The sequence below is a fragment of the Arachis hypogaea genome, chromosome 12, assembly GCF_003086295.3.
Source record: "Arachis hypogaea cultivar Tifrunner chromosome 12, arahy.Tifrunner.gnm2.J5K5, whole genome shotgun sequence".
Classification (NCBI taxonomy): Eukaryota; Viridiplantae; Streptophyta; class Magnoliopsida; order Fabales; family Fabaceae; genus Arachis; species Arachis hypogaea.
Genome location: NC_092047.1, coordinates 69,729,380 through 69,740,566, shown reverse-complemented (window position 1 = coordinate 69,740,566; position 11,187 = coordinate 69,729,380). Strand labels below are relative to the sequence as shown.

Here is an 11,187-nt window from a genome sequence, read left to right as displayed (position 1 = left end):
ATGACCAAAGAAAGAGACGAAGAGACTAAGATGATGGACGAGCTGAACGATCACCTCGAACACCAGAAAGACATGTCCACATGATACACGGAGGATTCGCAGGAGGTGGGATCTCCAAATCATCCCGAAAGAGATATCTCAAAGAAGTATATCATGTCGAGGGAAAGGAGGAAGCACCTAACATCCCGGCAATAACATTCACTAAAGAGGACGCATCCGGCATCATCTCGGGACACGATGATTCCATGGTCATCACTATTATACTGGCAAACGCCAATCTACACCGCACATTAGTAGACCAAGGGAGTTCTGCCGATATCTTATTCAAAACAGCCTTCGACAAACTCGGCTTAGACGAAAAGGAGCTTAGAGCATACCCGAACAATCTGTTCGGACTAGGAGACACCCCGGTACAACCGCTGGGATACGTATCGCTACACACTACTTTTGGAAAAGGGAACCAATCCAGGACCCTCAAAATAGACTACATTGTGGTCGACGTAAGTTCAGCCTACAATGCTCTAATAGGTCGGACAACACTCAATCAACTCGGCGCAATAGTCTCAACTCCACATCTATGCATGAAATTCCCAACTACAGAGGGGATAGCCACGATAAAAGCAGATCAAAAGATGGCACGTCACTGTTATAACGAGAGCTTAAACCTCAGGGGCAGAGGAGAAGAGTTTCATACAATTGAGCTTGGCGGAGCTCATCGACAAGAAGAACTCCGTCCGCACCCAGAAGGTGAGGTAGAGAAGGTTCAGATCGGAGACACCTCGGACAAAATAACTAATATCGGCACAGTTCTAAGAGGAGACTCAAAAGAATTACTGATACAATTCTTACGAGATAATGTCGACCTCTTCGCATGGAGAGCCACAGACATGCCGGGCATAGACCCCAAGCTAATGTGCCACAAGTTGGCGGTCTACCCAGGATCTCGGCCGGTGCAACAGAAGCGAAGAAAACTCGGGCCAGAACGATCCCAAGCTGTGGAAGAACAAGTACAAGCACTGCTGGAAGCCGGATTTATAAGAGAAGTCAAATACCCACTATGGCTAGCCAACGTCGTCTTGGTGAAAAAATCGAATGGGAAGTGGCGAATGTGCACCGATTACACCGATCTTAACAAAGCTTGTCCAAAAGATCCATACCCACAACTAAGTATTGACGCCCTGGTAGATGCTTTCTCTGGATATAAATATCTCTCATTTATGGATGCATATTCAGGATACAACCAAATTCCCATGTATCCACCAGATCAAGAAAAGACCTCGTTCTTAACACCAAAGGCAAACTACTGCTACATCGTGATGCCTTTCGGTCTCAAGAACGCAGGAGCTACTTATCAAAGGATAATGAATAAAGTCTTCTCATATCACATCGGAAAAATCATGGAAGTTTATGTGGACGACATGTTAATAAAGACACAAAGCGAAGACACACTATTGTCCGACCTGGCTCAAGTGTTTAACACTATAAGGAAGCATAACATGCGACTCAACCCCGCAAAATGCACCTTCGCAGTTGAAGCAGGCAAATTCTTAGGCTTCATGCTCACACAAAGGGGAATTGAAGCAAATCCAGACAAATGTCAAGCCATACTCAACATGAAAAGCCCAACCTGCGTCAAAGAGGTACAGCAACTCAACGGGAGATTAGCCGCCCTATCTCGATTCTTAGCAGGAGCTGCGATAAGACCTCTCCCCTTCTATGCTACTTTAAGAAAGGGAAAACAGTTTGAATGGACGACAGAATGTGAGCAGGCCTTCCGAGACTTCAAGGAATTCTTAGGACGGCCACCTATCCTATCTCGACCACGAGAAGGAGAACCGCTCATATTATACCTCGCAGTAGGGAACCGGGCAATAGCCTCAGCACTAGTCAGGGAAGACGAAAAAGGGCAACAACCCGTCTACTTCATTAGCAAGGCACTACAGGGATCCGAGTGAACTACCAAAAAATAGAAAAATTTTCCTATACTCTTATCCTAACCTCTCGACGACTCCACCCATACTTCCAGGCTCACACCATTAAGGTTCGAACTAACCAGCCCATAAAAGGAATATTGCAGAAAATGGATTTAGCAGGCAGAATTCTACAATGGGCAGTCGAGCTGTCAGAGTTCGATCTCCAATACGAACCTAGGACGGCCATGAAATCACAGTATCTGGCCGACTTCGTTGCAGAATTCACAGACACCCTGGAAACACCCACGGAATGGAATCTCTACGTGGACGGTTCTTCGAATAAAACTGGAAGCGGCGCAGGCGTAATAATAGAAAGCAACCAAGGAACCCAAGTCGAGCTCTCCCTCAAATTCGGATTCCCGGCCTCAAACAACCAGGCCGAATATGAAGCCTTGTTAGCTGGTTTGAAGCTGGCTAAAGAGGTTGGAGCTCAAAAACTTAACATTTACAGTGATTCACAAGTAGTTACATCACAAATAACAGGGGGCTACCAAGCCAAAGATCCCACCATGAAAAAATATTTGGATAGAACCAAGGAACAGCTCGGACAAATCGGGGAATATAAGATCCGCCACATACCCGCGAACAAAATGCCCGAGCTGATGCACTCTCGAAACTAGCCAGCACCAAACCAGGGGGCAACAATAGAAGCCTCATCCAGGAAATGTTGCAGAACCCGTCAATCTTGGAAGAGAAAAAAGCCCTGACGATAACAAGTCAGGACCAAGGATGGACGACCCCCATAATCAACTACCTCAAAACAGGAACACTCCCCACAGAAGAAAAGGAGGCAAAGAAATTAAAAAGGGAGGCACAGTACTACACCATCATAAACAACATCCTGTACAAAAGAGGAATCTCAATACCTTTACTAAAATGCGTACCGACCTCCAGCACAAAGGAAGTGCTAGAAGAAATACACGGCGGCATTTGTGGCAATCATCTCGGAGCACGAGCTCTCGCCAAAAAAGTACTCCGGGCGAAATTTTATTGGCCAACTCTACAGAAAGAAGCTACAGAATTTGTAAAGACATGTCCACCATGTCAGAAACATGCCAACTTTCGCATCGCCCCGCCAGAAGAGCTCATCAGCGTGACTTCGCCTTGGCCGTTTGCAAAATGGGGACTCGATCTTCTCGGCCCTTCCCACAGGGATCAGGACAAGTTAAGTTTCTCATAGTAGGAGTAGACTATTTTACAAAGTAGATCGAGGCAGAGCTCCTAGCCAATGCCACCACTCAAAGAAGCCGGAAATTCTTATATAGAAACATTGTCACAAGGTTCGGAGTACCATATTCAATAACCACAGACAATGGCACCCAATTCACAGATGCAGGCTTCAGAAAACTAGTGGCCGACTTGAATATAAAGCACCAGTACACCTCCGTTGAACATCCGCAAGCCAATGGACAGGCCGAAGCTGCTAACAAAGTCATATTGGCCGGGCTAAAACGGAGACTACAAAATGCAAAGGGAGCCTAGGCAGAAGAGCTTCCACAGGTCCTATGGGCATATCGAACGATGCCACATTCCACCACGAAGGAATCTCCCTTCCAATTAGCATACGGAATAGAGGCGATGTTTCCAGTATAGATTGAGGAAGGGTCACCTAGAGTAATTCAGTACAATGAGCAAGCAAACTCCCAACTCCAGAGAGAAGAGCTCGACTTGTTACCCGAAATCCAGGAAAGAGCTCGGATCAGGGAAGAAGCTCTAAAACGCCGAATGGCTTTCAGATATAATCAAAAGGTAGTACCGAGAAGTTTTGTAGAGAATGATCTCATCCTAATCCGAAATGATATCGGAACAACTCGACCAGGAGAAGGAAAGCTGGCAGCAAACTGGAAAGGACCCTACCGAGTTGTAGAAGTACTTGGAAAGGGCTACTATAGACTGTCTGAACTCGATGGGCGAGAGCTTCCCAGGTCATGGCACGCCTGCAACCTAAGAAGGTACTACAGTTAGAAGAGATAAAAGATCTCATCATTGGATGCTTTCTTTTTCCTGAAAAGGTTTTTTAATGAGGCACCAAGTTGAGACTCAGACAATCCCATATGTATATATTCGCACATTCCCTTTAAATAAAATACATTTTAGATATTCTACAAAGATTTCAAGACGCATTAATCTGAAGCATTCATCGTCCGATTATAAAGCGACAGATCGGCGGAAAGTGAAAAACAATTTCACTGCACGATCACGATAAAGACAACCGTTCGATAAAGGTGAAAACGCGATTCACCAAAAGGACGATCTAGAGATGACAACCACTTTCTACAAATCGGCAAAGATGAACACAGAATAATGTAAGAAGTTATCGAAAGTGATCTAAAAAAGAACCTGACGAGGTCTTATAGATTGCTAAAATAATAACTTAAAGACTGGCCAACGTTAAGAAGTCGGACCAAGTCAAACCAAGTTATAAGTAAACCCTGGAAAGAGGTCTGGCCAACCCTATTAATGAGGATTACTTTAACTTAGAAGGGCCCGACGTAACAAAGTCAGCCCGAAATGAAAAAGTTATACAAGTAGTCCCTGAAAGAGACCTGACAAAGTTCCAAGAAAGAGGACTACAAAAATAACTTAAAGGAGACCGATATAACGAAGTCGGACTCCTACTAGTAAAAAAGTTATACAAGTAGTCCCTGAAAGAGACCTGACAAAGGTCCAAGAAAGAGGACTACAAAAATAACTTAAAGGAGACCGATATAATGAAGTCGGACTCCTACTACTAAAAAAGTTATACAAGTAGTCCCTGAAAGAGACCTGACAAAGGTCCAAGAAAGAGGACTACAAAAATAACTTAAAAGAGACCGATATAACGAAGTCGGACTCTTACTACTAAAAAAGTTATAAAAGTAATCCCTGAAAGAGACCTGACAAAGGTCCAAGAAAGAGGATTATAAAAATAACTTAAAGGAGACCGATATAACGAAGTCGGACTCCTACTACTAAAAAAGTTATAAAAGTAATTGATGAGCGGGTATTTTATACGTTTTTTGGGGTTAATTTCATATAGATTTTAGTATATTTTAGTTAGTTTTTAGTTTATTCTCATTAGTTTCTAGGAAAAATTCATATTTCTGGACTTTACTATGAGTTTATGTGTTTTTCTGTAATTTCAGGTATTTTCTGGCTGAAATTGAGGGAGCTGAGCAAAAATCTGATTCAGGCTGAAAAAGGACTGTTGATGCTGTTGGATTCTGACCTCTCTTCACTCAAAATGGAATTTCTGGAGCTACAAGAGTCCAAATGGCCCGCTTCCAATTGTGTTGGAAAGTAGACATCCAGGGCTTTCCAGCAATATATAATAGTCCATACTTTGCTCAAGGATAGACGACATAAACTGGCGTTCAACGCCAGTTCCATGCTGCAGTCTGGCGTCCAGCGCCAGAAACAAGTCAAAAGTTGGAGTTCAACGCCAGAAATGGATCCAAAGCTGGCGTTGAACACCCAAAACAGCCCTATGTGATGCCAAGGCATCTTAGGCTAGTTTCACTAGCATTTTTCTGTTAGTTTTAGTTGTTTTATGCATTTTCTTGAGCTTAAAGTAACCAAGAATGGTTAAATGAATAACAAAGCAATGAACCATCCAAACAGTATGATTTTGATGCAAATTCCATGAGTTTTTAGTTATATTACTTGAATGCTATGAATGGAAGATTTCTCATGAAATTTTGCAAGACTTTGATGCAATTGTTTGGATGATTTCAGGGAAGAAGAGGCTAAGCAAGGAAGCAACAAAATCAATAAAGGAAGCTTGAATATCACATGTGGAGTTTAAGTTCCAGTTTAAGCCTAAACTGGAGCTTAAACGCCAGAATCATGAAGGCTAAGAAATGCTGGAATTGAAGTTTAACCTCCAGTTTAACCTTAAACTGGAGGTTAAACGCCAGAATGAAAGTCTCACCAAAGAAGCATTTCCATGTTTAACCTCCAGTTTAACCTTAAACTAGAGGTTAAACGCCAGAAGTGAGAAGGGCACCAAGGGGGGCAGTTCCACGTTTAACCTCCAGTTTAACCTTAAACTGGAGGTTAAACGCCAGAAAGGGGAAAAGCACCAGGGAGCCATTTCCACGTTTAAACTCCAGTTTGACCTTAAACTGGAGCTTAAACGTGTTCGACCAAGTTTCTCCTCCAGGGTTGCTTTTTCCATTTCCACGTTTAAGCTCCAGTTTAACCTTAAACTGGAGCTTAAACGTGTTCGACACCTCCAGGGCTACCTTTCTAAGCTTCCACGTTTAAGCTCCAGTTTAACCTTAAACTGGAGCTTAAACGTGTTCGACCTCCAGGGCTACCTTTCTCAGCTTCCACGTTTAAGCTCCAGTTTAACCTTAAACTGGAGCTTAAACGTGTTCGACCTCCAGGATGGCTTTCTCTATTTCCACGTTTAAGCTCCAGTTTAACCTTAAACTGGAGCTTAAACGTGTTCGACCTCCAGGGTTGCCTTTTCTACCTCCACGTTTAAGCTTCAGTTTAACCTTAAACTGAAGCTTAAACGTGTTCAACTAAGTTACCCTCCAGGGCTGCCTTCTTCCATTTTCACGTTTAAGCTTCAGTTTAACCTTAAACTGAAGCTTAAACGTGCTACCACAAAAGGCATCACTGGAAGTGTCTGGCGTTTAAGCTGCAGTTTAAGCTTAAACTGCAACTTAAACGCCACTCTTGGAAAAGGTTTCTGGGCCAAAAATATTGCGGTTTAAGTTAGTATTTGAGCACAAACATTAACTTAAACTTACTTTGGTATGAAACCCAATTGAATATCATGGTTTATGGGATTGGGCCTGAAGGATTGATGAGTCTGAAATTTCAATTTATTGAGTCATGTGTCATTATTTGATTATCACTAAGTTGGCTCAATGAATGTTACAGAATTTGGATCAACAGCCTTATCAAGATTATGGATCATAAACCCAAGGCAAAAGGAAAGCAGGGAGAGGCCTCAAAGCCCAAGAAACACAACAGAAGCTCAATATAGAAAGTGTATAAATAGGATAGAATTCAAGTTAGGAGGGGACTTTTTTTCCTTTTCATTTAGCTAGTTTTCATATCTTTGTAATTGAATTCAGAGCTATGACTCACTAAACCCCTTTCATTGGGTTAGGGAGCTCTATTGTAATTCAATGAATCAATAATAGTTTATCTTCTTCTTCAATCTTTTCTCTTGAATTTTGTTAGAAAGCTTCTCGATCTAATTCCATTGGGTAGTTGTCTTGGGAAAGAAACTACCCATAATTGGAATCCTTCGGAACCTTGGGAAAGGAATGGAGGATTCATGCTAGAGAAGCTTTCTCACAGTGAATTGGATTGGGGTTTGGATGGATATTGTGACATGTAATCCTACCAAATTGTGGTTCATGAAACTGTGTGGTATAATCAGTGATCGAGCATCATCTCTTCTTATGAACATTTAAACCAAGGGATTGGGAATTTGTTTGTTTTTAGAGAGAATTGGTGAGCCAAGGGATTGGGATCCAATCATATAAGATTGCCAAGCAAAATTTAATGAACGCATTGGTTGAGGAAGAGATAAACATGTTTTGATTCGGAGATCTCAATATCTCCTAACACCCAATGAATTCCCCATTTTTGATTTCCACTTTCTCTTTACATTCTGCAACTCAATTCATGCAATCACCCCCATTCCCTTTTAATTTCAGCAATTTACATTCTGCTCTTTAATTCATGCAATTTAAGATTCCGCCATTTCAATTTCTTGTCATTTACTTTTCCCGCCAATTTTACATTCCGCAATTCTCATCTAAATCTTGATTCCGCTCAACTAGAACACACTTCTAATCCGAATTGCTCACTCAACCAATCCTTGTGGGATTCGACCTCACTCTATTGTGAGTTTTTACTTGACGATAACCGGTGCACTTGCCGGAAGGAATTTTGCCGATCGTGCAATTTCCTAAATCGTAGCATAACAAGTTTATGCGCATCAAGTTTATGGCGCCGTTGCCGGGGATTGGTTTTCGATTGACAATTCTCCAATTGGAAGTTAACTAGATTGAGCATTTTTTTTTGTTTTGATTAATTCAGTACAAGTTACTTGTTGAATTTTAATTTCTGCACTCTGTTACATGCTTTCTTTCTTTATGCCTTTAAATTCAAGCAACTAACTCACTGACTCACTAACTGTTTGAATTAATTCCTCAATTGCTCTAACCATACTCTTCCATTAACCAAGAGTATTTCACTTGTTTGTTGCCTGTGTTGTGTTCTTGTATGACAGGTAGGAGAGGAGAGACATCAACTCCTCCATATACCGAACCAGAGAGGACCCTTCATAGACTTAGAAGGGAAGCAAGAGGGAAGAGAGTACTGGGAGAAGAAGAATCTGAAGGAGAATCTGAGGACAATTTTGAGGAAGCTCTAGATCTCAACATGGATAGAGAAGTTCACAACCATGAGAGAGCTGATGGAAACAATGCCATTCCTGAGAGGAGGGTTCTTAGTTCATACATAAACCCAACCTCTGGGAATTGTGGTAGCAGCATTCAGAAACCACCCATTCAGGCCAACAATTTTGAACTCAAACCACAGCTAATATCACTTGTGGAGAATCATTGTTCATTTGGTGGGAGTGCTAATGAAGATCCCAACCAACATCTCACAAAATTCCTGAGAATTTGTGACACTGTGAAGTCCAATGGAGTCCAGGAAGATGCCTATAAACTGCTTTTGTTCCCATTTTCACTTAGGGACAAGGCAGCTAAGTGGCTGGAATCATTCCCAAGGGGGAGTCTAACAACATGGGATGAGGTGGAAAGCAAGTTTCTGGCACGTTTCTACCCCCCACAAAAAGTCAATAGGCTTCGATCTGAGGTTCAAACTTTTAGACAACAAGATGGTGAAACTCTCTACGAGGCATGGGAGAGGTTCAAGGATTTGACAAGGAAATGCCCACCAGACATGTTCCATGATTGGGTGCAATTGCATATTTTCTATGATGGACTCTGTTATGAATCAAGGAAGGCTGTAGACCATTCATCAGGAGGTTCATTGAACAGGAAAAAGACTGTGGAAGAAGCCATTGAAGTGATTGAGACAGTGGCTGAGAATGAGTACTACTATGCATCAGAGAGGCACAACACTAAGGGAGTCATGGAGCTGAACCATGTTGATACAATTCTAGCCCAAAACAAGGTGTTTGCCAAGCAACTAGCAGAGCTTACCAGGCAATTAGAAACAAAGCAAGTGGCTGCAATACACACACAAGATCAAGAGGAAGTAAGCATTGAAGGAGGTGATTGGGAAGAGGCCAACTATGTGGGAAACCAACAAAGGCAATCATATGATCCACATTCCAACACTTACAACCCAGGATGGAAAAATCACCCAAACTTTGGGTGGGGGAACCAACAAACCCAACCACAAAACCACAAACCTTACAACCACAACCAACATAACAATTCCACATACCAAAACTCCAACCAAAGATCATACCAAACCACACAAAACACTTACTCCCAACCATCATATCATGGCCAAAATAATCAACCTACCCAACCTAATCCGAACCAACAATTTCAAGATCAATTAAACCGGATAGAAGGAATGATGGCAACCATGAGTCAAGACATAACCGAATTGAAAAGCTTCAGGGATGATGTGAGAGCTACCTTAAGAGACCATGGTGAAAAACTCAAGAGGATGGAGTCTCAAGTAGGAGAGCTATCTCAACAGGCCCCCAAATCAACTGCAGTGTTCCCTAGTGACACAGAAAAGAATCCTAAAGGGGAACAAAAGAGAGTGAGATGGGAAGAATGCAAAGCCATCACCATATTGAAAGAAATCTCAGAAGAAGAAGGAATCAGATCCTCAGAACAGGAACCAGAAATCTTGAAGGAAAGTGAAACTGAGCAAGCCAAGGAACTGCAAAAAGGCACGATGGAAACATACCAACCAAAAGCACCATTTCCTCAGAGGTTAGGAGGAGGTGAAAAAGGGAAAACCTATTCAAGGTTTTTAGAGACATTTAAGTCTCTCCATATCAATATTCCCTTTCTTGAGATTCTCCATCAAATGCCTACACACATCAAGTATTTAAAGGAATTGTTGAGCAAGAAAAGAGTTTTGAAGGGAGGACAAACGGTAACAATGAACAAAGAATGCAGTGCCCTCATCAAGAAGGACACAGTCTCTAAGAAAACAGACCCAGGAAGTTTTCATATTCCTTGCATCATAGGAGAAACAAAAATTGACAGAGGATTCTGTGATCTAGGAGCTAGCATAAATGTGATGCCTCTAACTCTTATGAAGAGGCTACAACTGAATGAGGTGAGATCCACTGATGTAATCATACAACTGGCTGACAAAACTCAGAAGCAAGCTGAAGGGGTGGTTGAGAATGTGCTGGTGAAAGTGGGAGATTATTACTTCCCCACAGACTTTGTCATTTTGGACATGGAGGAAAGCTACCTACACCCTATCATTCTGGGAAGACCATTTCTAGCCACTACTAGAGCGCTCATAGATGTAGAACAAGGAGAGCTAATTCTGAGAATACATGATGAACAGCTCATTTTCAAAGTTTTCAAACCTGCATCTGAGCCTGAACCAGAACCTGAAAAGCCTAAGGATGATAGTAGCCATCTGTGTTTGGAGGAAAGTAATCCGGCAGCTGAAACTCTAAAACAGTCCTTGGAAGGCAAACAAGAGTTGCAAGAGTTAAAGCCACAAGAATCAATGGAAACAGATCAGAAGGATCTTCCTAGCATAAGGGTCAATGAAGAAATCCTCAAGAGAAAGGGAAGAATGATAGGGAAATTACCAAGAGGGTGGAGAAACAAGAAAATTCCCACTGAAGGTTTTTCTCCGGGAGATAAAGTGATATCAAGTCATTATCTGCCAATTCCACCTGGCCTCAAAACCATTCCTTCCCAGCTCCCTCAAGTGTTCACAATCAGGAAAGTTCTTTCTATGGAACATTTAGAGGTCATGAAGGAATCAAGTGGGGACGTTTGCATAGTGAGAGGAGAAGACGTCAAGCACTACAATCCACCCTAACAAGGGACAACCATCAAGCTAGTGACGTTAAAGAAGCGCTTCATGGGAGGCAACCCATGTTTTTAATATCCTTACTCTTTTTTGTTTTGTTTTGCATCTAATAAAGCATGGTTTCTTATGCATGAACTTGAATCCTCAGGACAACTGTTGAAAGAGTGCACTAAACATTGCATATAAAATACAATTTGTCTCTAAGTTT

At 42.0% G+C, this 11,187-nt stretch overlaps 1 non-coding gene across 1 annotated transcript; it reads right to left on the bottom strand.

Moving 5' to 3' along the window:
• Positions 1-8,789: 8,789 nt before the first annotated feature.
• On the bottom strand, positions 8,790-8,893 carry LOC112730861 (small nucleolar RNA R71). Its single transcript, XR_003166666.1, has one exon. It is a non-coding gene; the product is annotated as a small nucleolar RNA R71 (small nucleolar RNA).
• Positions 8,894-11,187: the final 2,294 nt, after the last annotated feature.